We start from the raw sequence: 13783 nt of genomic DNA on the forward strand, positions 1-13783 counted from the left end.
GCAGAGTGTTTTCTCACGGCAGCTCTCACAAGGGCGACGACAAAGATTTCCTGGGAGCTTCGGACTCACCAGAAATCTGGTCCTGAGGCTGTTGGAGGGCTCTGGAAATGTAGCTCTCCTCAAGGAACGTGCAGAGTGTTGCCCATCACTCGGCACGCACACAGGGCCTCCGAGGGGCAGAGCAATGGGCCTCGATGTTGCTCAGCCGGACCACGGCGTGGGGGGTGTCTGGAGGTCCTCAGTGACCTTGGAGGGAAGTGGATGCACACCCGAGGGGCCTAGGAGTCCTCAAATGGGAAATTCCGTTAAAATAAACCCGAACAGTGACTAAGAACTCATGGAAACTGCTGCATGCCGCCCTTCCTGCCCGGCTACGGAGGGCCTAAACTGGAGGGAAATTCTCACGTTGAGTTTCCCTTTCTTTCTGGAGCTTGTCAGGCTAACCACCACCGCGGCTATGGAAGCACCGGGTTGAAACGGAGCAAACTCATTTTCTTCCCAGAAGCATTTCGACCGGGTTTCCAGGCCTGTCAACAGCAGGGGACGTCAGGCAGCTTCAAGGCAGCATGAATGCAGCCTTCCAAGTGGGAAAGCAAGGATAGTTCCAGCAGGCTCCCGTTTCCACGCGCACACTCAGCTTACCTCCCTGTGGTTTCTAACCAGTCCAAAGAGACACGGGTTACCCTGCGTTTGCTTCCCTGAACCAACTCCCCGAAGTAGGGTGTTCTGCGTCAAGTGAACCGCCTCAACCAAGGAATGCCCTGCCAAGTTACGCCTCTGGGGCCTGTGGCTATTCCAAAGCCTGCAGGGCCACAGGAAGCACGGGGCTTAAATCGCAGTAAGAACGCAAGCCGACTTTCTCTTGGAGGCAGGGTGACCTCCGGCAGGGGGTGTCCTAGATGGAATGCGAGGCCGAGAGTTCTCTCAGGGCAGCTCAGACTAGGGCAAGGCGTAAGACCTCAAAGGCATGTGAGACGTGCCAGAAATCTGTTGGTGAAAGTGTGGGTTTGGTGGGGAAACGAATCTGCTCCAGGAGAGAGTGCAGGGCGTTTCCCTACACTCGGCGTATAGAGAGCGGCTCCAAAGGGCTCCGGGCCTGGATGTTGCTCGGCAGACCCAGGGGTGCCTGGGAGTGTTCCGAGTTCCAGCCTGGAACAGGGTGCCCCGGCGAGCCTCCCAGGTGTCCAGGAAACTCTACTGCCGTTAAAGACACGCAGAGCAGCGGCTACGACCTCATTGAAACTGCTGCGCGGCTCCGCTTCTGCTCCTCACGTCAGGGCCTTCCCTCCAGGCCTGTGCTCAATCTGGCCGTCCCGTTAGCGACGCAGCATTGCGAGATGCTGACGTTCTCCTCGAGCAGAGTGCCTTCAGGTACGAGGCCCGCGAAGTAGGCAAAGCAGAGTGTTTTCTCACGGCAGCTCTCACAAAGGCGACGACAAAGATTTCCTGGGAGCTTCGGACTCACCAGAAATCTGGTCCTGAGGCTGTTGGAGGGCTCTGGAAATGTAGCTCTCCTCAAGGAACGTGCAGAGTGTTGCCCATCACTCGGCACGCACACAGGGCCTCCGAGGGGCAGAGCAATGGGCCTCGATGTTGCTCAGCCGGACCACGGCGTGGGGGGTGTCTGGAGGTCCTCAGTGACCTTGGAGGGAAGTGGATGCACACCCGAGGGGCCTAGGAGTCCTCAAATGGGAAATTCCGTTAAAATAAACCCGAACAGTGACTAAGAACTCATGGAAACTGCTGCATGTCGCCCTTCCTGCCCGGCTACGGAGGGCCTAAACTGGAGGGAAATTCTCACGTTGAGTTTCCCTTTCGTTCTGGAGCTTGTCAGGCTAACCACCACCGCGGCTATGGAAGCACCGGGTTGAAACGGAGCAAACTCATTTTCTTCCCAGAAGCATTTCGACCGGGTTTCCAGGCCTGTCAACAGCAGGGGACGTCAGGCAGCTTCAAGGCAGCATGAATGCAGCCTTCCAAGTGGGAAAGCAAGGATAGTTCCAGCAGGCTCCCGTTTCCACGCGCACACTCAGCTTACCTCCCTGTGGTTTCTAACCAGTCCAAAGAGACACGGGTTACCCTGCGTTTGCTTCCCTGAACCAACTCCCCGAAGTAGGGTGTTCTGCGTCAAGTGAACCGCCTCAACCAAGGAATGCCCTGCCAAGTTACGCCTCTGGGGCCTGTGGCTATTCCAAAGCCTGCAGGGCCACAGGAAGCACGGGGCTTAAATCGCAGTAAGAACGCAAGCCGACTTTCTCTTGGAGGCAGGGTGACCTCCGGCAGGGGGTGTCCTAGATAGATTGCGAGGCCCAGAGTTCTCTCAGGGCAGCTCAGACTAGGGCAAGGCGTAAGACCTCAAAGGCATGTGAGACGTGCCAGAAGTCTGTTCGTGAAAGTGTGGGTTTGGTGGGGAAACGAATCTGCTCCAGGAGAGAGTGCAGGGCGTTACCCTACACTCGGCGTATAGAGAGCGGCTCCAAAGGGCTCCGGGCCTGGATGTTGCTCGGCAGACCCAGGGTTGCCTGGGAGTGTTCCGAGTTCCAGCCTGGAACAGGGTGCCCCGGCGAGCCTCCCAGGTGTCCAGGAAACTCTACTGCCGTTAAAGACACGCAGAGCAGAGGCTACGGCCTCATGGAAACTGCTGCGCGGCTCCGCTTCTGCTCCTCACGTCAGGGCCTTCCCTCCAGGCCTGTGCTCAATCTGGCCGTCCCGTTAGCGACGCAGCATTGCGAGATGCTGACGTTCTCCTCGAGCAGAGTGCCTTCAGGTACGAGGCCCGCGAAGTAGGCAAAGCAGAGTGTTTTCTCACGGCAGCTCTCACAAGGGCGACGACAAAGATTTCCTGGGAGCTTCGGACTCACCAGAAATCTGGTCCTGAGGCTGTTGGAGGGCTCTGGAAATGTAGCTCTCCTCAAGGAACGTGCAGAGTGTTGCCCATCACTCGGCACGCACACAGGGCCTCCGAGGGGCAGAGCAATGGGCCTCGATGTTGCTCAGCCGGACCACGGCGTGGGGGGTGTCTGGAGGTCCTCAGTGACCTTGGAGGGAAGTGGATGCACACCCGAGGGGCCTAGGAGTCCTCAAATGGGAAATTCCGTTAAAATAAACCCGAACAGTGACTAAGAACTCATGGAAACTGCTGCATGTCGCCCTTCCTGCCCGGCTACGGAGGGCCTAAACTGGAGGGAAATTCTCACGTTGAGTTTCCCTTTCGTTCTGGAGCTTGTCAGGCTAACCACCACCGCGGCTATGGAAGCACCGGGTTGAAACGGAGCAAACTCATTTTCTTCCCAGAAGCATTTCGACCGGGTTTCCAGGCCTGTCAACAGCAGGGGACGTCAGGCAGCTTCAAGGCAGCATGAAGGCAGCCTTCCAAGTGGGAAAGCAAGGATAGTTCCAGCAGGCTCCCGTTTCCACGCGCACACTCAGCTTACCTCCCTGTGGTTTCTAACCAGTCCAAAGAGACACGGGTTACCCTGCGTTTGCTTCCCTGAACCAACTCCCCGAAGTAGGGTGTTCTGCGTCAAGTGAACCGCCTCAACCAAGGAATGTCCTGCCAAGTTACGCCTCTGGGGCCTGTGGCTATTCCAAAGCCTGCAGGGCCACAGGAAGCACGGGGCTTAAATCGCAGTAAGAACGCAAGCCGACTTTCTCTTGGAGGCAGGGTGACCTCCGGCAGGGGGTGTCCTAGATGGAATGCGAGGCCGAGAGTTCTCTCAGGGCAGCTCAGACTAGGGCAAGGCGTAAGACCTCCAAGGCATGTGAGACGTGCCAGAAGTCTGTTGGTGAAAGTGTGGGTTTGGTGGGGAAACGAATCTGCTCCAGGAGAGAGTGCAGGGCGTTTCCCTACACTCGGCGTATAGAGAGCGGCTCCAAAGGGCTCCGGGCCTGGATGTTGCTCGGCAGACCCAGGGGTGCCTGGGAGTGTTCCGTGTTCCAGCCTGGAACAGGGTGCCCCGGCGAGCCTCCCAGGTGTCCAGGAAACTCTACTGCCGTTAAAGACACGCAGAGCAGAGGCTACGGCCTCATGGAAACTGCTGCGCGGCTCCGCTTCTGCACCTCACGTCAGGGCCTTCCCTCCAGACCTGTGCTCAATCTGGCCGTCCCGTTAGCGACGCAGCATTGCGAGATGCTGACGTTCTCCTCGAGCAGAGTGCCTTCAGGTACGAGGCCCGCGAAGTAGGCAAAGCAGAGTGTTTTCTCACGGCAGCTCTCACAAGGGCGACGACAAAGATTTCCTGGGAGCTTCGGACTCACCAGAAATCTGGTCCTGAGGCTGTTGGAGGGCTCTGGAAATGTAGCTCTCCTCAAGGAACGTGCAGAGTGTTGCCCATCACTCGGCACGCACACAGGGCCTCCGAGGGGCAGAGCAATGGGCCTCGATGTTGCTCAGCCGGACCACGGCGTGGGGGGTGTCTGGAGGTCCTCAGTGACCTTGGAGGGAAGTGGATGCACACCCGAGGGGCCTAGGAGTCCTCAAATGGGAAATTCCGTTAAAATAAACCCGAACAGTGACTAAGAACTCATGGAAACTGCTGCATGTCGCCCTTCCTGCCCGGCTACGGAGGGCCTAAACTGGAGGGAAATTCTCACGTTGAGTTTCCCTTTCGTTCTGGAGCTTGTCAGGCTAACCACCACCGCGGCTATGGAAGCACCGGGTTGAAACGGAGCAAACTCATTTTCTTCCCAGAAGCATTTCGACCGGGTTTCCAGGCCTGTCAACAGCAGGGGACGTCAGGCAGCTTCAAGGCAGCATGAAGGCAGCCTTCCAAGTGGGAAAGCAAGGATAGTTCCAGCAGGCTCCCGTTTCCACGCGCACACTCAGCTTACCTCCCTGTGGTTTCTAACCAGTCCAAAGAGACACAGGTTACCCTGCGTTTGCTTCCCTGAACCAACTCCCCGAAGTAGGGTGTTCTGCGTCAAGTGAACCGCCTCAACCAAGGAATGCCCTGGCTACGCCTCTGGGGCCTGTGGCTATTCCAAAGCCTGCAGGGCCACAGGAAGCACGGGGCTTAAATCGCAGTAAGAACGCAAGCCGACTTTCTCTTGGAGGCAGGGTGACCTCCGGCAGGGGGTGTCCTAGATGGAATGCGAGGCCGAGAGTTCTCTCAGGGCAGCTCAGACTAGGGCAAGGCGTAAGACCTCAAAGGCATGTGAGACGTGCCAGAAATCTGTTGGTGAAAGTGTGGGTTTGGTGGGGAAACGAATCTGCTCCAGGAGAGAGTGCAGGGCGTTTCCCTACACTCGGCGTATAGAGAGCGGCTCCAAAGGGCTCCGGGCCTGGATGTTGCTCGGCAGACCCAGGGGTGCCTGGGAGTGTTCCGAGTTCCAGCCTGGAACAGGGTGCCCCGGCGAGCCTCCCAGGTGTCCAGGAAACTCTACTGCCGTTAAAGACACGCAGAGCAGCGGCTACGACCTCATTGAAACTGCTGCGCGGCTCCGCTTCTGCTCCTCACGTCAGGGCCTTCCCTCCAGGCCTGTGCTCAATCTGGCCGTCCCGTTAGCGACGCAGCATTGCGAGATGCTGACGTTCTCCTCGAGCAGAGTGCCTTCAGGTACGAGGCCCGCGAAGTAGGCAAAGCAGAGTGTTTTCTCACGGCAGCTCTCACAAGGGCGACGACAAAGATTTCCTGGGAGCTTCGGACTCACCAGAAATCTGGTCCTGAGGCTGTTGGAGGGCTCTGGAAATGTAGCTCTCCTCAAGGAACGTGCAGAGTGTTGCCCATCACTCGGCACGCACACAGGGCCTCCGAGGGGCAGAGCAATGGGCCTCGATGTTGCTCAGCCGGACCACGGCGTGGGGGGTGTCTGGAGGTCCTCAGTGACCTTGGAGGGAAGTGGATGCACACCCGAGGGGCCTAGGAGTCCTCAAATGGGAAATTCCGTTAAAATAAACCCGAACAGTGACTAAGAACTCATGGAAACTGCTGCATGTCGCCCTTCCTGCCCGGCTACGGAGGGCCTAAACTGGAGGGAAATTCTCACGTTGAGTTTCCCTTTCTTTCTGGAGCTTGTCAGGCTAACCACCACCGCGGCTATGGAAGCACCGGGTTGAAACGGAGCAAACTCATTTTCTTCCCAGAAGCATTTCGACCGGGTTTCCAGGCCTGTCAACAGCAGGGGACGTCAGGCAGCTTCAAGGCAGCATGAATGCAGCCTTCCAAGTGGGAAAGCAAGGATAGTTCCAGCAGGCTCCCGTTTCCACGCGCACACTCAGCTTACCTCCCTGTGGTTTCTAACCAGTCCAAAGAGACACGGGTTACCCGGCGTTTGCTTCCCTGAACCAACTCCCCGAAGTAGGGTGTTCTGCGTCAAGTGAACCGCCTCAACCAAGGAATGCCCTGCCAAGTTACGCCTCTGGGGCCTGTGGCTATTCCAAAGCCTGCAGGGCCACAGGAAGCACGGGGCTTAAATCGCAGTAAGAACGCAAGCCGACTTTCTCTTGGAGGCAGGGTGACCTCCGGCAGGGGGTGTCCTAGATGGAATGCGAGGCCGAGAGTTCTCTCAGGGCAGCTCAGACTAGGGCAAGGCGTAAGACCTCAAAGGCATGTGAGACGTGCCAGAAATCTGTTGGTGAAAGTGTGGGTTTGGTGGGGAAACGAATCTGCTCCAGGAGAGAGTGCAGGGCGTTTCCCTACACTCGGCGTATAGAGAGCGGCTCCAAAGGGCTCCGGGCCTGGATGTTGCTCGGCAGACCCAGGGGTGCCTGGGAGTGTTCCGAGTTCCAGCCTGGAACAGGGTGCCCCGGCGAGCCTCCCAGGTGTCCAGGAAACTCTACTGCCGTTAAAGACACGCAGAGCAGCGGCTACGACCTCATTGAAACTGCTGCGCGGCTCCGCTTCTGCTCCTCACGTCAGGGCCTTCCCTCCAGGCCTGTGCTCAATCTGGCCGTCCCGTTAGCGACGCAGCATTGCGAGATGCTGACGTTCTCCTCGAGCAGAGTGCCTTCAGGTACGAGGCCCGCGAAGTAGGCAAAGCAGAGTGTTTTCTCACGGCAGCTCTCACAAAGGCGACGACAAAGATTTCCTGGGAGCTTCGGACTCACCAGAAATCTGGTCCTGAGGCTGTTGGAGGGCTCTGGAAATGTAGCTCTCCTCAAGGAACGTGCAGAGTGTTGCCCATCACTCGGCACGCACACAGGGCCTCCGAGGGACAGAGCAATGGGCCTCGATGTTGCTCAGCCGGACCACGGCGTGGGGGGTGTCTGGAGGTCCTCAGTGACCTTGGAGGGAAGTGGATGCACACCCGAGGGGCCTAGGAGTCCTCAAATGGGAAATTCCGTTAAAATAAACCCGAACAGTGACTAAGAACTCATGGAAACTGCTGCATGTCGCCCTTCCTGCCCGGCTACGGAGGGCCTAAACTGGAGGGAAATTCTCACGTTGAGTTTCCCTTTCTTTCTGGAGCTTGTCAGGCTAACCACCACCGCGGCTATGGAAGCACCGGGTTGAAACGGAGCAAACTCATTTTCTTCCCAGAAGCATTTCGACCGGGTTTCCAGGCCTGTCAACAGCAGGGGACGTCAGGCAGCTTCAAGGCAGCATGAATGCAGCCTTCCAAGTGGGAAAGCAAGGATAGTTCCAGCAGGCTCCCGTTTCCACGCGCACACTCAGCTTACCTCCCTGTGGTTTCTAACCAGTCCAAAGAGACACGGGTTACCCGGCGTTTGCTTCCCTGAACCAACTCCCCGAAGTAGGGTGTTCTGCGTCAAGTGAACCGCCTCAACCAAGGAATGCCCTGCCAAGTTACGCCTCTGGGGCCTGTGGCTATTCCAAAGCCTGCAGGGCCACAGGAAGCACGGGGCTTAAATCGCAGTAAGAACGCAAGCCGACTTTCTCTTGGAGGCAGGGTGACCTCCGGCAGGGGGTGTCCTAGATGGAATGCGAGGCCGAGAGTTCTCTCAGGGCAGCTCAGACTAGGGCAAGGCGTAAGACCTCCAAGGCATGTGAGACGTGCCAGAAGTCTGTTGGTGAAAGTGTGGGTTTGGTGGGGAAACGAATCTGCTCCAGGAGAGAGTGCAGGGCGTTTCCCTACACTCGGCGTATAGAGAGCGGCTCCAAAGGGCTCCGGGCCTGGATGTTGCTCGGCAGACCCAGGGGTGCCTGGGAGTGTTCCGTGTTCCAGCCTGGAACAGGGTGCCCCGGCGAGCCTCCCAGGTGTCCAGGAAACTCTACTGCCGTTAAAGACACGCAGAGCAGCGGCTACGGCCTCATGGAAACTGCTGCGCGACTCCGCTTCCTCACCTCACGTCAGGGCCTTCCCTCCAGGCCTGTGCTCAATCTGGCCGTCCCGTTAGCGACGCAGCATTGCGAGATGCTGACGTTCTCCTCGAGCAGAGTGCCTTCAGGTACGAGGCCCGCGAAGTAGGCAAAGCAGAGTGTTTTCTCACGGCAGCTCTCACAAGGGCGACGACAAAGATTTCCTGGGAGCTTCGGACTCACCAGAAATCTGGTCCTGAGGCTGTTGGAGGGCTCTGGAAATGTAGCTCTCCTCAAGGAACGTGCAGAGTGTTGCCCATCACTCGGCACGCACACAGGGCCTCCGAGGGGCAGAGCAATGGGCCTCGATGTTGCTCAGCCGGACCACGGCGTGGGGGGTGTCTGGAGGTCCTCAGTGACCTTGGAGGGAAGTGGATGCACACCCGAGGGGCCTAGGAGTCCTCAAATGGGAAATTCCGTTAAAATAAACCCGAACAGTGACTAAGAACTCATGGAAACTGCTGCATGCCGCCCTTCCTGCCCGGCTACGGAGGGCCTAAACTGGAGGGAAATTCTCACGTTGAGTTTCCCTTTCTTTCTGGAGCTTGTCAGGCTAACCACCACCGCGGCTATGGAAGCACCGGGTTGAAACGGAGCAAACTCATTTTCTTCCCAGAAGCATTTCGACCGGGTTTCCAGGCCTGTCAACAGCAGGGGACGTCAGGCAGCTTCAAGGCAGCATGAATGCAGCCTTCCAAGTGGGAAAGCAAGGATAGTTCCAGCAGGCTCCCGTTTCCACGCGCACACTCAGCTTACCTCCCTGTGGTTTCTAACCAGTCCAAAGAGACACGGGTTACCCGGCGTTTGCTTCCCTGAACCAACTCCCCGAAGTAGGGTGTTCTGCGTCAAGTGAACCGCCTCAACCAAGGAATGCCCTGCCAAGTTACGCCTCTGGGGCCTGTGGCTATTCCAAAGCCTGCAGGGCCACAGGAAGCACGGGGCTTAAATCGCAGTAAGAACGCAAGCCGACTTTCTCTTGGAGGCAGGGTGACCTCCGGCAGGGGGTGTCCTAGATGGAATGCGAGGCCGAGAGTTCTCTCAGGGCAGCTCAGACTAGGGCAAGGCGTAAGACCTCCAAGGCATGTGAGACGTGCCAGAAGTCTGTTGGTGAAAGTGTGGGTTTGGTGGGGAAACGAATCTGCTCCAGGAGAGAGTGCAGGGCGTTTCCCTACACTCGGCGTATAGAGAGCGGCTCCAAAGGGCTCCGGGCCTGGATGTTGCTCGGCAGACCCAGGGGTGCCTGGGAGTGTTCCGTGTTCCAGCCTGGAACAGGGTGCCCCGGCGAGCCTCCCAGGTGTCCAGGAAACTCTACTGCCGTTAAAGACACGCAGAGCAGCGGCTACGGCCTCATGGAAACTGCTGCGCGACTCCGCTTCTGCACCTCACGTCAGGGCCTTCCCTCCAGGCCTGTGCTCAATCTGGCCGTCCCGTTAGCGACGCAGCATTGCGAGATGCTGACGTTCTCCTCGAGCAGAGTGCCTTCAGGTACGAGGCCCGCGAAGTAGGCAAAGCAGAGTGTTTTCTCACGGCAGCTCTCACAAGGGCGACGACAAAGATTTCCTGGGAGCTTCGGACTCACCAGAAATCTGGTCCTGAGGCTGTTGGAGGGCTCTGGAAATGTAGCTCTCCTCAAGGAACGTGCAGAGTGTTGCCCATCACTCGGCACGCACACAGGGCCTCCGAGGGGCAGAGCAATGGGCCTCGATGTTGCTCAGCCGGACCACGGCGTGGGGGGTGTCTGGAGGTCCTCAGTGACCTTGGAGGGAAGTGGATGCACACCCGAGGGGCCTAGGAGTCCTCAAATGGGAAATTCCGTTAAAATAAACCCGAACAGTGACTAAGAACTCATGGAAACTGCTGCATGCCGCCCTTCCTGCCCGGCTACGGAGGGCCTAAACTGGAGGGAAATTCTCACGTTGAGTTTCCCTTTCTTTCTGGAGCTTGTCAGGCTAACCACCACCGCGGCTATGGAAGCACCGGGTTGAAACGGAGCAAACTCATTTTCTTCCCAGAAGCATTTCGACCGGGTTTCCAGGCCTGTCAACAGCAGGGGACGTCAGGCAGCTTCAAGGCAGCATGAATGCAGCCTTCCAAGTGGGAAAGCAAGGATAGTTCCAGCAGGCTCCCGTTTCCACGCGCACACTCAGCTTACCTCCCTGTGGTTTCTAACCAGTCCAAAGAGACACGGGTTACCCTGCGTTTGCTTCCCTGAACCAACTCCCCGAAGTAGGGTGTTCTGCGTCAAGTGAACCGCCTCAACCAAGGAATGCCCTGCCAAGTTACGCCTCTGGGGCCTGTGGCTATTCCAAAGCCTGCAGGGCCACAGGAAGCACGGGGCTTAAATCGCAGTAAGAACGCAAGCCGACTTTCTCTTGGAGGCAGGGTGACCTCCGGCAGGGGGTGTCCTAGATGGAATGCGAGGCCGAGAGTTCTCTCAGGGCAGCTCAGACTAGGGCAAGGCGTAAGACCTCAAAGGCATGTGAGACGTGCCAGAAATCTGTTGGTGAAAGTGTGGGTTTGGTGGGGAAACGAATCTGCTCCAGGAGAGAGTGCAGGGCGTTTCCCTACACTCGGCGTATAGAGAGCGGCTCCAAAGGGCTCCGGGCCTGGATGTTGCTCGGCAGACCCAGGGGTGCCTGGGAGTGTTCCGAGTTCCAGCCTGGAACAGGGTGCCCCGGCGAGCCTCCCAGGTGTCCAGGAAACTCTACTGCCGTTAAAGACACGCAGAGCAGCGGCTACGACCTCATTGAAACTGCTGCGCGGCTCCGCTTCTGCTCCTCACGTCAGGGCCTTCCCTCCAGGCCTGTGCTCAATCTGGCCGTCCCGTTAGCGACGCAGCATTGCGAGATGCTGACGTTCTCCTCGAGCAGAGTGCCTTCAGGTACGAGGCCCGCGAAGTAGGCAAAGCAGAGTGTTTTCTCACGGCAGCTCTCACAAAGGCGACGACAAAGATTTCCTGGGAGCTTCGGACTCACCAGAAATCTGGTCCTGAGGCTGTTGGAGGGCTCTGGAAATGTAGCTCTCCTCAAGGAACGTGCAGAGTGTTGCCCATCACTCGGCACGCACACAGGGCCTCCGAGGGACAGAGCAATGGGCCTCGATGTTGCTCAGCCGGACCACGGCGTGGGGGGTGTCTGGAGGTCCTCAGTGACCTTGGAGGGAAGTGGATGCACACCCGAGGGGCCTAGGAGTCCTCAAATGGGAAATTCCGTTAAAATAAACCCGAACAGTGACTAAGAACTCATGGAAACTGCTGCATGTCGCCCTTCCTGCCCGGCTACGGAGGGCCTAAACTGGAGGGAAATTCTCACGTTGAGTTTCCCTTTCTTTCTGGAGCTTGTCAGGCTAACCACCACCGCGGCTATGGAAGCACCGGGTTGAAACGGAGCAAACTCATTTTCTTCCCAGAAGCATTTCGACCGGGTTTCCAGGCCTGTCAACAGCAGGGGACGTCAGGCAGCTTCAAGGCAGCATGAATGCAGCCTTCCAAGTGGGAAAGCAAGGATAGTTCCAGCAGGCTCCCGTTTCCACGCGCACACTCAGCTTACCTCCCTGTGGTTTCTAACCAGTCCAAAGAGACACGGGTTACCCGGCGTTTGCTTCCCTGAACCAACTCCCCGAAGTAGGGTGTTCTGCGTCAAGTGAACCGCCTCAACCAAGGAATGCCCTGCCAAGTTACGCCTCTGGGGCCTGTGGCTATTCCAAAGCCTGCAGGGCCACAGGAAGCACGGGGCTTAAATCGCAGTAAGAACGCAAGCCGACTTTCTCTTGGAGGCAGGGTGACCTCCGGCAGGGGGTGTCCTAGATGGAATGCGAGGCCGAGAGTTCTCTCAGGGCAGCTCAGACTAGGGCAAGGCGTAAGACCTCCAAGGCATGTGAGACGTGCCAGAAGTCTGTTGGTGAAAGTGTGGGTTTGGTGGGGAAACGAATCTGCTCCAGGAGAGAGTGCAGGGCGTTTCCCTACACTCGGCGTATAGAGAGCGGCTCCAAAGGGCTCCGGGCCTGGATGTTGCTCGGCAGACCCAGGGGTGCCTGGGAGTGTTCCGTGTTCCAGCCTGGAACAGGGTGCCCCGGCGAGCCTCCCAGGTGTCCAGGAAACTCTACTGCCGTTAAAGACACGCAGAGCAGCGGCTACGGCCTCATGGAAACTGCTGCGCGACTCCGCTTCTGCACCTCACGTCAGGGCCTTCCCTCCAGGCCTGTGCTCAATCTGGCCGTCCCGTTAGCGACGCAGCATTGCGAGATGCTGACGTTCTCCTCGAGCAGAGTGCCTTCAGGTACGAGGCCCGCGAAGTAGGCAAAGCAGAGTGTTTTCTCACGGCAGCTCTCACAAGGGCGACGACAAAGATTTCCTGGGAGCTTCGGACTCACCAGAAATCTGGTCCTGAGGCTGTTGGAGGGCTCTGGAAATGTAGCTCTCCTCAAGGAACGTGCAGAGTGTTGCCCATCACTCGGCACGCACACAGGGCCTCCGAGGGGCAGAGCAATGGGCCTCGATGTTGCTCAGCCGGACCACGGCGTGGGGGGTGTCTGGAGGTCCTCAGTGACCTTGGAGGGAAGTGGATGCACACCCGAGGGGCCTAGGAGTCCTCAAATGGGAAATTCCGTTAAAATAAACCCGAACAGTGACTAAGAACTCATGGAAACTGCTGCATGCCGCCCTTCCTGCCCGGCTACGGAGGGCCTAAACTGGAGGGAAATTCTCACGTTGAGTTTCCCTTTCTTTCTGGAGCTTGTCAGGCTAACCACCACCGCGGCTATGGAAGCACCGGGTTGAAACGGAGCAAACTCATTTTCTTCCCAGAAGCATTTCGACCGGGTTTCCAGGCCTGTCAACAGCAGGGGACGTCAGGCAGCTTCAAGGCAGCATGAATGCAGCCTTCCAAGTGGGAAAGCAAGGATAGTTCCAGCAGGCTCCCGTTTCCACGCGCACACTCAGCTTACCTCCCTGTGGTTTCTAACCAGTCCAAAGAGACACGGGTTACCCTGCGTTTGCTTCCCTGAACCAACTCCCCGAAGTAGGGTGTTCTGCGTCAAGTGAACCGCCTCAACCAAGGAATGCCCTGCCAAGTTACGCCTCTGGGGCCTGTGGCTATTCCAAAGCCTGCAGGGCCACAGGAAGCACGGGGCTTAAATCGCAGTAAGAACGCAAGCCGACTTTCTCTTGGAGGCAGGGTGACCTCCGGCAGGGGGTGTCCTAGATGGAATGCGAGGCCGAGAGTTCTCTCAGGGCAGCTCAGACTAGGGCAAGGCGTAAGACCTCAAAGGCATGTGAGACGTGCCAGAAATCTGTTGGTGAAAGTGTGGGTTTGGTGGGGAAACGAATCTGCTCCAGGAGAGAGTGCAGGGCGTTTCCCTACCCTCGGCGTATAGAGAGCGGCTCCAAAGGGCTCCGGGCCTGGATGTTGCTCGGCAGACCCAGGGGTTCCTGGGAGTGTTCCGAGTTCCAGCCTGGAACAGGGTGCCCCGGCGAGCCTCCCAGGTGTCCAGGAAACTCTACTGCCGTTAAAGACACGCAGAGCAGC

This window comes from Grampus griseus, assembly GCF_964374135.1.
Source record: "Grampus griseus genome assembly, chromosome: 18".
Classification (NCBI taxonomy): domain Eukaryota; kingdom Metazoa; phylum Chordata; class Mammalia; order Artiodactyla; family Delphinidae; genus Grampus; species Grampus griseus.